This window comes from Budorcas taxicolor, chromosome 7 (assembly GCF_023091745.1).
Source record: "Budorcas taxicolor isolate Tak-1 chromosome 7, Takin1.1, whole genome shotgun sequence".
NCBI lineage: Eukaryota > Metazoa > Chordata > Mammalia > Artiodactyla > Bovidae > Budorcas > Budorcas taxicolor.
In genome coordinates this window covers 103,203,457-103,216,618 of record NC_068916.1, presented here as the reverse complement: position 1 = coordinate 103,216,618, position 13,162 = coordinate 103,203,457, and the positions used below count along the sequence as shown (strand labels likewise).

The 13,162-nt window shown below is 38.4% G+C and overlaps 1 pseudogene; it reads left to right on the top strand.

Moving 5' to 3' along the window:
* Positions 1–9,629: 9,629 nt before the first annotated feature.
* LOC128051806 (uncharacterized) lies at positions 9,630–9,724 on the top strand (annotated as a pseudogene).
* Positions 9,725–13,162: the final 3,438 nt, after the last annotated feature.

Sequence of the window (13,162 nt, the reverse complement as noted above, 5' to 3'; positions counted from 1 at the left end):
GGAGTCTCTCCAAACTGGTTCATTTCCAGAGGGCCCTTGAAAATCAATATTCTAGGAATCTCTTCTAAAAATATGGTTTGCTTTTTCATCCCGCTATGAAGAAGAAAAACACCTTTCTCAATCTAATCTTAATCAGGGCATCAAACAATCTCAGCCTACTTATCTGAAGTTACTCAATATGTCAAAATTCATGTCTTCAGCTGTTAGTCCCACATTGATTCCAACCTCAAAGACAGGTTTCTCTGTGTCTGCTCTCCTTATCATACTGTTCCTCCAAGCATGCTCTCCTGTCTCATCTGTCTGAGCCCTCTTTGGTTTTACCTACCCCTTCCCAACCCATTTTTATTTTTCTCACTCCCCAGTTTCCTAAAATTAAAGACCTTGATTTTGCTCCCTTAGTATTCAGACACTGGGGGAGAGAAGTTAAGTGACTCCAATCACCTCCTCAATTAGTTACATTTAAGCCTTGGTCTGTATCTGACTTACATGCCTCGACCCACAAAAAACAAACAAAAATATGTAGTTTTTTTTTTTTTTTAATATAAGACTGAGAACTGAGACAACAACTTCATCAAAATGTTTTATATAAATTCAAAAAATGTCAAACCCATGAAACAATTATTTCCTGAATAGCACACAGTGAGGCATATTTTATTTATGGCAAATGTGCCTATTAGTATCTGCCTGCTATCTGAACTAGATCCTATTATCCAGCCAATACAATTAGCCCTTGTCAAGTCTTCAAATAAGCTATCTTCTTTTCTCACTTTAACTATTCTATGACCTCTGATTTCAAAATTTTCAGACAGTAGATGAAGCAAAAAGTCTTTAACAAGGTGTTACACTTATAAGCTTAGGTGTCAAATTTTATCCCTAAAAGGAATCTATGACCTTCCTTTCTCACATTTTACCCAAAAAGACTTGGAATCAGAAGCTGAGGGACTTGGCATAAACCTAAAATATTTGACTGTCATAGCAGATCATTTATGGGTGAACTTTTTGCCTGTTGATGTTGCCATATGGACCCCAAAGGAAGGTCACTGGAGCTCCTGGATTTCACATGCTCTGGTCTGGGAAATAAGCAGGACTCTAGACTATCTTACAAAAATGATAAACAGCACCCCAGTGAGGGGTCATCTACACTTATATAACACTGGGCATGATTCTGGTTTCCCTAGGATACAGCTGGGCATCGGTCACAGTGACTGCTGTGCACGTTCCCTGAGCGCGCTGTTATCTGTGCTGCCGCGGAAAATATTTAGACCGCAAACCAGGAAATTTGCGGCAACAGCTCTGCTGTCCTCGTTCTACTGTCTAAGGATGCGTTGAGTCCAACATTCTGAATCCTCTGAATTTATCTCCCTCAGACCTCCAGTCTAGTTTTTACTTTCACAATGACATTTTAAGCCTCTTTATTTTTCTTATATGTTCTTTGGTGCGTGAGCGCGCATGTTGCCGTGTGCTTCATCCCCCCACCCAGCTGTATTGAGGTATAATTAGAAAAGGAAAAAATATTTAAAGTGTACAATGTGATGGCTTAGCAACCGCTTTTCTACCTTCTGCTTATTCTACCCCTGCTTATTGGCATGCATTTGACTTTTTTTCTTTCTTTAGATTCCACAAATAAGTGGTACCATGTGGTATTCGTCTTTTCACATGTGACTTATTTCACTTTGTGTAATGGCTTTCAGGTTCATTCAGGGCCCTGTTGTCACAAATAACAGGGTTTACCTTTTTGTTTAAGGCTGAATAATGTTGCATACTGTGTGTGTGGGGAGGGGAGAGGGAGAGGGAGGGAGAGAGGTTTTTTTCTTTTATCCTTCCATCTGTTGACGGAAAACTGGATTTTTTCCATATTATGGCTATTGTGAGTAATGGGAGTGCAGATATCTCTTGAAGATAATGATTTTATATCTTTTGGATGTGTACTCAGTAGAACTGCTGGATGGTCTGAGAGTTCCCTTGTTCTGTTTTGAGGAGCCCCCGTGGCACTTTGCACAGTGGCTGTGCTGGTTTACATTCCCACACACAGTGCCCGAGGATTCTGTTTCCTCCACCTTCTCACCAGCATTTGTTATCTCTTGACTTTTTTGATAACAGACAACCTAACAGATATAAGTTAGTAGCTCACTGTGGTTTTGATTTGCATTTCCCTGGTGATTAGTGATGTTGAATACTGTTTCAAGTACCTATTTATCATTTGTACGTTTTCTCTGGAGAAATGTCTATTTAGGTCCTCTGCTCATTTTTTTTCTGAGGGTTATTTGTCTTTTTGGCTATTGAGCTGCCTGAGTTCCTCATATATTTTGGATATTACCTCACTGTCTGGTATGTGGTTTGCAAATAATTATCTTTTATTCCATAGGATACTTTTTCATTTTGTTGATGCTTTCCTTCACTCTGCACAGGAGTTTTCATCTGAGGTAGTCCTCCTTGTTTATTTTTTTGCTTTTGTTGGCTTTGTTTTTGGTATCAAACCCAAAATATCATTGCTGCTATTCAGTCACTCAGTCGTGTCCAGCTCTTTGAGACCGTGTAGACTGCAGCATACCAGGCTTCCCTGTCCTTCACTATCTCCCAGAGTTTGATCAAACTCATGTCCATTGAGCCAATGATGCCATCCAACCATCTCATCTTCTGTTGCCCCCTTCCCCTCCTGCTCTCAATCTTTCCCAGCATCAGGATCTTTTCAAATAGTTGGATCTTCACACCAGGTGGCCAGAGTATTGGAGTTTCAGCTTCTGCATCAGTCCTTCCAATGAATATTCAAGATTGATTTCATTTAGAATTGACTAGTTTCAACTCCTTGGGATCCAATGGACATTAAAGAGTCTTCTCCAGCACCACAGTTCAAAAGCATCAATTCTTTGGTGCTCAGCCTTCTTTATGGTCCAATTCTCATGTCCACCCATGATTATTGGAAAAACCATAGCTTTAACTATATAGACATTTGTTGACAAAGTGATGTCTCTGCTTTTTAATACACTGTCTAGGTTTATTAAAACTTTTTTGCAAGGAGCAAGAATCTTTTAACTTCGTGACTACAGTCACTGTCTACAGTGATTTTGTAGTCCAAGAAAATAAAGCTTGTAATTTTTTCCACCTATTTGCCATGAAGGGATGGAACCAGATGTCATGATCCTAGTTTTTTGAATGCTGAGTTTTAAGTCAGCTTTTCACTCTACTCTTTCACCTTCATCAAAAAGATCTGTTCCTCTGATTTCTGCCATTAGGGTTGTGTCATCTTTGTATCTGAGGTTATTGATATTTCTCCTGGCAATCTTGATTCCAGCTTGAGCTTCATCCAGCCTGGTACTTTGCATGACATACTCTGCATAGAATGGCTTCCCTGGAAGCTCAGTGGCAAAGAATCCACTTGCCAATGCAGGAGACACAGGAGATGCAGGTTCGATCTCTGGTTCAGGAAGATCCCCTGGAGGAGGGTATGGCAACCCACTCCAGTATTCTTGCCTGGAGAATTCTATGGACAGAGGAGCGTGGCAGTTTACAGTCCATGGAGTCACAAAGAGTCAAACATGAATGGGATGCCTTAGCACACACGCACTCCGCATAGAAGTTAAATAAACAGGGTGACATTATACAGCCTTTATGTACTGCTTTCCCAATTTTGGACCAGTCTATTATTCCATGTTCTATTCTAACTGGTGCTTCTTGACTTACATACAGGTTTCAAAGGAGGCAGGTAAGTAGTCTGGTATTCCCATCTTCAGAAAGAATTTTTCGCAGTCTGTTGTGATCCACACAGTCAAAGGCTTGGGTATAGTTGATGAAGCAGATTCTTTTTTTTTAATCCCTGCTCTCTCTATTATCCAGTGAATAATGGCAATTTGATCTCTTGTTCCTCTGCCTCTTTGAAACCCTAGCTCGTACAGTTGGAAGTTCTCGGTTAACATCCTGCTGAAGCCTAACTTGAAGGAGTTTGAGCATTACCATGTTACCATGTGCAATGAGTGCAATTGCCCTACTCCAGGATTGGAATGAAAACTGTCCTTTTCCAGTCCTGTGGCCACTGCTGAGTTTTCCAAATTTGCTGGCATATTGAGTGCAGCACCTTAAGAGCATCATATTGTAGAGTGCCATCATCTCCGCCAGCTTTGTTCATAGTAACACTTCCTACAGCCCACTATACTTCACACTCCAAGATGTCTTGGCTGTAGATAAGTGATCACACCATCGTGGTTATCAGGGTCATTAAGACCTTTTCGATATATTTCTGTATATTCCTGCCACATCTTCTCAACAGCTTCTGCTTCTGTCAGGTCCTTAAGGTTTCTGTCCTTGATTATGCCCATCTTTGCATGGAGTGTTCCTTTGTTATTTCTAATGGTCTTGAAGAAATCTCTAGTCTTTCCCATTCTATTGTTTTCCTCTATTTCTCTGCATTGTTCACTTAGAAATATCATTAAAATATATGAAATGATATTAAATATAATTAAAATATCATTGCCAATGCATAATCCAAGAAGTTTACCTCTGATTTTCTCCTAGGATTTTTGTAGTTTCAGATCTTATAGTTCTTTAATACATTTCAAGTTCAATTTTTGTGAATGGAGTAAGATAGTTATCTAATTTCACTTATTTGCATGTGGATTTCCAGTTATTCCAATTCTATTTATTGAAGAGACTACCAATTCCCCATTGTACAGCCTTGGCTCATTTGTTTAAAATTAACTGACCATGTATGTGTGAGTTTATCTATGGACTCCATTATGTTCACTGATCTGTGCCTCTTTTTTTTTTAAATGCCAATACCATAATTTTTAACTCATCTTTGTAATATGTTGAAAACCAGAAAGTATGATGCCTCCAACATTGCTCTACTTGCTTAAGATCATTTTGGATACATGAGATCTTTGGTGGTTCTATATAAATTTTAGGAATTTTTTTTTTCCATTTCTCTAAAAACTGCCATTGCAATTTTGATAGGGATTTCATTAAACCTGTGTATTGCTTTGAAAATATAGATATTTTAACAGTATGAATTATTCTAATCAATAAACATAGTCTTTCTATTCATTTTATTCCTTCTCAATTTCTTTCATTAATTATTCAGTTTTCAGCATATAGATATCTCACCTTCTTTGTTAAATTTATACCTGAGAACTTTGTTCTTTTTGATGTTGTTATAAATACATTTGTTTTCTGAATTTATACTTTTATATAGTTTGTTAATGTATAAGAACATAACTGACTTTTTATATTAATTTTATAAACTGCAGTTTTACTTAAATTGTTGATTAGTCCTGAGAGATTTTTGGTGACAACTAAGGGTTTTCTATCTGTAGTACTTTATTGTCTGTGAACAGAGGCAATTTACTCTTCATTTCTGATTTAGCTGTTTTTTATTTATTTTTCATTCCTAATTTCTCTGACTTTTGCCATAAAGTGATAGGACTGGATGCCATGATCTTTGTTTTCTGAATGTTAAGCTTTAAGCCAACTTTTTCACTCTCCTCTTTCACTTTCATCAAGAGGCTCTTTGGTTGTTCTTCACTTTCTGCCATAAGGGTGGTGTCATCTGCATATCTGAGGTTATTAATATTTCTCCCGGCAATCTTGATTCCAGCTTGTGCTTCTTCCAGTCCAGTGATTCTCATGATGTACTCTTCAGAGAAGTTAAATAAGCAGGGTGACAATATACAGCCTTGACGTACTCCTTTTCCTATTTGGAACCAGTCTGTTGTTCCATGTCCAGTTCTAACTGTTGCTTCCTGACCTGCATACAGATTTCTCAAGAGGCAGGTCAGGTGGTCTGGTATTCCCATCTCTTTCAGAATTGTCCACAGTTTATTGTGATCCATACAGTCAAAGGCTTTGGCACAGTCAATAAAGCAGAAATAGCTGTTTTTCTGGAACCCTCTGACTAGGCATTACATTGAGTAATGTAATGTACTCAAAGTACATTACTTTGAGTAAAAGTGATGAAGGTGGATTTACTTGTCATGTTCCTGATCTTAGAAGAAAAGCATTCAGCATTTCTCCATTTACTATGATGTTTGCTGAGGGTCAGTCACAGACAGTGTTTATTACGCAGAGACACATTCTCTTTATGCAAAGTGTGTGTAGAGTTGTTACCATTTAACGATGTTGAATTTTGTGAAATATTTCTTCACCGATTGAAATAGCCAGTGGTTTCTATTATTTATTTTCTTAATATAATCTGTCGCTTTTATAATGTGACATTTATAATGTGTGATGTTGAATCTTAATGCATCCCAGTAACAAATCCCACTAGATCAAGGTGCATGATTCTTATCTTTTAACGTGCTGTTGAATTGTTTGTTAGTAATTTTCTGAGAAATTTTACATCTATATCTATTAGGAAGATTAACCGGCAATTTTCTTTTCTTGTTGTGTCCTTGTCTGGCATTAGAATCAGGATAATGCTGGCCTCATGAAACGAGTTTGGGTGTATTTCTCCCTATTCTATTTTCTGGAAGGGTCTGAGGACTGGTATTCAGTTCAGTTCAGTTGAGTCACTCAGTCCTGTCAGACTCTTTGCGACCCCCTGTACTGCAACACACCAGGCCTTCCTGTCCATCACCAACTCCCAGAGTTTACCCAAATTCGTGTCCATTGAGTTGGTGATGCCATCCAATCATCTCATCCTCTGTTGTGCCCTTCTCCTCACACTTTCAATCTTTCTAGCATCAGGATATTTTCAAATGAGTCAGTTCTTTGCACCAGGTGGCCAAAGTATTGGACTTTCATCTTCAGCATCAGTCCTTCCAATGAATATTCAGGACTGATTTCTGTTAGGATGGACTGGTTGGATCCCCTTGCAGTCCAAGGGACTCTCAAGAGTTTCTCCAACACCACAGTTCAAAAGCATCAATTCTTTACCACTCAGCTTTCTTTAAAGTACGACTCTTACATCCATACATAACTATTGGCAAAACCATAGCTTTAGCTAGATGGACCTTGGTTGGCAAAACAATGTCTCTGCTTTTTAAATATACTGTCTAGATTGGTCATAGCTTTTCTTCCAAGAAGCAAGGGTCTTTTAATTTCATGGCTGCAGTCACCATCTGCAGTGATTTGGAGCTCCCCTCCCCCTCAAAAAAAAGTCTGTCACTGTTTTCACTGTTCCCCATCTATTTCCCATGAAGTGATGGGACCAGATGCCATAATCTTCGTTTTCTGAATGTTCAGCTTTAAGCCAACTTTTTCACTCTCCTCTTTCACTTTCATCAAGAGGCTTTTTAGTTCTTCTTCACTTTCTGCCATAAGGGTGGTGTCATCTGCATATCTGAGGTTATTCATATTTCTCCTGGCAATATTGATTCCAGCTTGTGATTCCTCCAGCCCAGTGTCTCTCATGCTGTACTCTGCATATAAGTTAAATAAGCAGGGTGACAATATACAGCCTTGAAGGACTCCTTTCCCGATTTGGAATCAGTCTGTTGCTCCATGTCCAGTTCTAACTGTTGCTTCCTGACCTGCATACAGATTTCTCATGAGGCAGGTCAGTTAGTCTGGTATTCCCATCTCCTTAACAATTTTCCACAGTTTATTGTGATCCAAACATTCAAAGTCTTTGGCACAGTCAATAAAGCAGAAGTAGATGGTTTTTTTTCTGGAACTCTCTTCCTTTTTTGATGATCTAATGGATGTTGGCAATTTGATCTCTGATTCCTTTGCCTTTTCTAAAATCAGCTTGAACATCTGGAAATTCATAGTTCACATTGTTGAAGCCTGGCTTGGAGAAATTTGAGTGTTACTTTGCTAGCATGTGAGATGAGTGCTATTGTGGGTTAGTTTGAGCATTCTTTGGCATTGCCTTTCTTATGGATTGGAATGAAAACTGACCTTTTCCAGTCCTGTGACCACTTCTGAGTTTTCCGAATTTGCTGGCATACTGAGTGCAGCACTTTCACAGCATCATCTTTCAGGATTTGAAACAGCTCCACTGGAATTCCACCACCTCTGCCAGCTTTGTTCATAGTGATGCTTCCTAAGGCCCACTCGACTTCACATTCCCGGATGTCTGGCTCTAGATGAGTGATCACAGCATCGTGAGTATCTGGGTCATGAAGATCTTTTCTGTACAGTCTTCTATATATTCTTGCCACCTCTTCTTAATATCTTCTGCTTCTGTTAGGTCCAGACCGTTTCTGTCCTCTCTTGTGCCCATCTTTGCATGAAATGTTCCCTTGGTATCTCTGATTTTCTTGAAGAGATCTCTAGACTTTCCCATTCTATTGTTTTCCTCTATTTCTTTGCATTGATTGCTGAGGAAGGCTTTCTTATCTCTCCTTGCTATTCTTTGGAACTCTGCATTCAACTGGGTATATCTTTCCTTTTCTCCTTTACCTTTCACTTCTCTTCTTTTCACAGATATTTGTAAGGCCTCCTCAGACAACCATTTTGCCTTTTTGCATTTATTTTTTTGAGGATGGTCTTGATCCCTGCCTCCTGTACAATGTCACGAACCTCCATCCATAGTTCTTTAGGCACTCCGTCTGTCAGATCTAATCCCTTGAATCTATCTGTCACTTCCACTTAAGGAATTTGATTTAGGTCATGCCTGAATGGTCTAGTCGTTTTCCCCACTTTCTGTAATTTAAGTCTGAATTTGGCAATAAGGAGTTCATGATCTGTGCCACAGTCAGCTCCCGGTATTATTTTTGCTGAATGTATAGAGCTTCTCCATCTTTGGTTACAAAGAATATTATCAATCTGATCTCGGTATTGACCATCTGGTTAGTCAGACTTGCCCACGAGTGTCCAGCAGTCTCTGGTGGTGGCGTGGGTCGACGGTGGCCTGCTGCAGGGTTGAGGCACTGAGTCTAGCAGTGTCTGCATGGAACCTTTGGAAGGAGGTCGCCATTATCTTCATTACCTCCACCATAGTTCGGCCCCAGGTAAATAACAGGGAGGATTTGTATTAATCTTCTTTAAATGTTTGATAGAATTTACCAGTAAGACCCTCTAGTCCTGGACTTTCCATTATTTTCAAAACTTTTTGTTACTGAATTAGCTTTCTTAGTTCAGTCACTCAATTGTGTCCAACTCTTTGGAACACGTGGGACTGTAGCCTACCAGGCTTCTCTGTCCATGGGATCTCCCAGGCAAAAATACTGGAGTGGATTGCCAAACTGTTTGGTTCAGATTTTTGATTTCTTCATGAGTCAGCTTGGTGGGTGGTCTGTATCTAGGAATGAATCCCTTTCTTCTATGGCGTCCACTTTGTTGGTGTATAATTTTTTATAATACTCTCTTACAATCCTTTGTTTGCTATGGTATCCACTGTAATGTTTTCTTTTTCATTTATAATTTTGAGTCTTTGTTTCTTTTTCCTTAGTCTGCTGCTGCTGCTGCTAAGTCGCTTCAGTCGTGTCCGACTCTGTGCGACACCATAGACGGCAGCCCACCAGGCTCTGCCATCCTGGGATTCTCCAGGCAAGAACACTGGTTTCTTAGTCTAGCTCACAGTATATCAGTTTTGCTTATCTTTTCAAAACAATAACTCTTAGATTCATTGATTTTTTCCCTAATTTTTTAAGTCTTCATTTTTGTTCTAATCTTTGTTGTACTTCCTTCTGCTAATACGCTCTTCCTAGTGTCTTGAGCAGTAGAACAGCTGGTTCTTATTACTTCTTTGGTAATTGCTTTGGCAGCACACACACTGAAAATTGGAATGATACAGAGAAGGCATGGCCCCCGTTTAAGGATGACAATTTCTGAAGCAGTCCGTCATTTTAACTTATATAGCTGTGCTTGCTGTGCTTAGTCACAGGAATTGAACTGGGGTCTCCTGAACTGCAGGTGTATTCTTTACCAGCTGACCTACCAGGGAAGCCCCAGATTATACAGTGCTATATGTCAACTATGTCTCAATAAAACTGGAATAAGAAAAAAATTGCTTCTTTGTTTGGTATCATCTTGTAAGAGTGGGACTCACAAACAGAACCAGACATTTGGGAACCTCTCTCTTGGCAGCAGCTAATAAAGCTGGGGTGCTAGGATATGCGTAAAAGCTCTTTCAAGGAATTTTCTTGGAGCTGACTGGAGGGAGAAGGCGAGAGTGGTGTCTATAAGTAGCACTGGTCTCTTGGTGGACTCTCAATCATCCCCTAGAGCCTGCCATTTTGATGTGGATGTTTTCCCCATTGTCTTTTCTGCTATAATATCTTCTAGATTTTTTTTTTTCCCAAGAGAATTGTTTTGTGTGTGTGTGTGTGTGTGTGTGTGTGTGTGTGTGTGTGTGTGTTCTTTCAAACAGGAAGAATATTCAGTGTGTTAGGGCATCTCAGGAGCCTCCTATGTTGCCATCTTGCTTGACCCTTTACTACATTCTTAGTTATAGTTCTTGTCAAGTCTCTTTAAGGCCAACATGAACGTGAAGGCCAGCTGACCTCAATTTAACAATGACTCTTACGACATCGCTAATAATATTTAAAGACAGACACTGTCCTTCTTAAACAAGAGAGGCTGACCAGTTGTACCCAGCTGCCCATTACTTGCTCACTCATGTGGCCCAGATAAAATGTAATTAGCCTTCTCCCTCCTATAATCCTATGAACCTTAGCTTTACTCGCATTTTTAAGGACTTACTAAGAGATAGTATATGCCCCCTTAGAAGCATGCTCTGATAATTAGCTGGTCACAGCAAGAAACATCTCCTATTCAATCAGTCCAGTCATGCTATGTGCTCATGCCCACCTGCTTGAGTGATTTCCCCTCGAAGTTCTTGCTGACCTTGCTTACTCCTCCCTATACAAGAAAAGCTTTTTTTTTTGTTTGTTTGATTTTGAGATGCTTGCAGATTTCAAGGTCTGAGTGTTCTTCCTGTTACAATAGTCTTTTCAAATAGTTTTTCTTCAGCCAAGTTCAGATATGATTGAACAACATATTTAAAATATAAATCAAAATAAAAGACCAAAAAAACTGTTATGATGTTACTGTTTCATATCCACTGATTAAAAATCCTGCATGTATACATCTTTATTTCATATAGAATTCCATGGGAATGATAGCCACCTTATTAAATTAGTAGATTGTGTCCACAGGAACTATGTAGAAAGCATTGTCAATTTGGTAGCATTTCAATTTGCCAGTTGGCTTGGGGGTACATACATGTTAATTCAGGCTCCCTGGTGGCTCAGGCAATAATTATTTAATAATGTTAATGTAATATTCTTTTATATAAGAATACATATATTTATATAAACATCTAAACTGTGATCTATAGATTTACATTATTTAAGTCTAAATTTATAAAAAATCTAAAATTTTTCACTTGCTTTTTAAGACTTGGATCATAAAAGGGAACAAATTAGCAATAATAAAAGTGATAGGAAGAGATAAGACGGGGACGATTTTGTCATTTAATAGTTTTATGTATTTGTTTCATGGAAGAGGGTGATTTTCAAACTATTTTCAATCAAAAGCTTGGGTGCTGTGAGTTATCTCTTGTCATAGAGTTCACGAGTCTAGGACTTGGTGTCAAATGCTCTAGAATTAAATTTTCTGTTGACAACTATCTCTGTCACCTTGAGAAACTGACACAGCCTCTTGAGCCTCTGCTTGCTCATCTGTGAGATGTGGCTTAACCACCACTCTTTGGGCTTTTATGTGGTAAATACAGATAACCAGATGCTTAAAATGTTAAAGGTTGTTCCTTAAATAAAAGATTATGACAAAAATGTATAATAGTCTATCTTTCAGATGTTTTCTACACCTGGACTCAGGACTACAGTGAAACTTGAGATTCCAGATTTGAATTTAAGAAGAAAAAGAGGATTTAAGAGATCTCTTTTGAAGGTAAGAGACTTGCATTAGAGTTCCAGCCCTGACACTAATAAGGTATGTTACTTTGTCCTCTGAAAAACATATTGTTGAGCATGCATTAGTAATATGCCCCAGCAAAGTGTGAATGCTGAGGATAGGTTGTGATGTGTGATAAATTCCCTCCCTTTAAGAGCTTACATTCCTTCATCTATAAAATGAGTGACTTAAATTTTAAACAGTGATTATTTTATTAAAAGTTCCTATAATTTCTAAATAACAAATACTTTGTCAGAGTGATCTTGACTTTTTGGTGAATATTCAACTACCATGAAGAAAGAACAGTCAACTATAGGCACCTAGGGCATAACTCTGCACCTGGGCCTAAGGTAAGGATTTTTGATACTGTATCTTGATTTTGTTAAAAGGGGAAGATAAACAACTAGGGCAAAAGTTGGGTTGAGAATATGGAAGACACTGAAGAACACTATGTTAGCATCTCAAGACGACTCATATTAATCCTAAAATATATTCCAAGTGGGTCTACTTCTCACCATTTCAGCTTCTACCATCCTTGTCCTAATTTCTACTCTCTCTTGACTGTACTTCTGTGTAGGCTTGTTGATTTTATTCATTAATCTCTAAGCTACCATTTTGCCTTGTCAATGAAATATTAACCACTCAATCTATGAAAGAAATGAAAATGTTTATTCGAGCCGAATTTGAGGATTGTAACTCTGGAAGAGCATATCAGAAAGCTCTGAGAACTGTTCCATCTGTTAGAAGTCAAGCCACAGTCACATACTTTTTTTTTTTTGAGACAAGATTGCATGCCAAATGACATGGTATTGACAGTTTACATAATCCAGATCTAACCATCACTGTAATGGGTTATGTGACCCTTTGTAAGATCAAGAAGGAATACTATCTTTTAACAAACTGTCCTGATGATAGGAGAAACTTGCTCTTTATGGTTCAACAGGTATTTCTGCCAATGGGGAAGTTTTGGTTGATGTATAATGCAGATACATGAAGCACAGTGCAGGGAGAGAGGAAGTCAAAGGGCAGAGGAGAATTTTTATGTTGAAATTTTACTTGTCTTTCCATAAAATATGAATTTTATTTCACAGCCTCAACCCCCTACGGTACATTTTAAATGAATAACCAGAATAGTATTTTAATAGTAATCACGTCCTGCAATTTTCTACCTGAAATCTTTTTTTATGTCTAACTTTAAATTTGTTTTGTTACAATTTTATTTTATTAATTAAGTTTATTTTTAATATAAATTTATTTTAATTGGAGGCTAATTACTTTACAATATTGTAGTGGTTTTGCCATACATTGACATGAATCCCCCACAGGTGTACACGTGTTCTCCATCCTGAACCCCCCTTCCACCTCCCTCCCC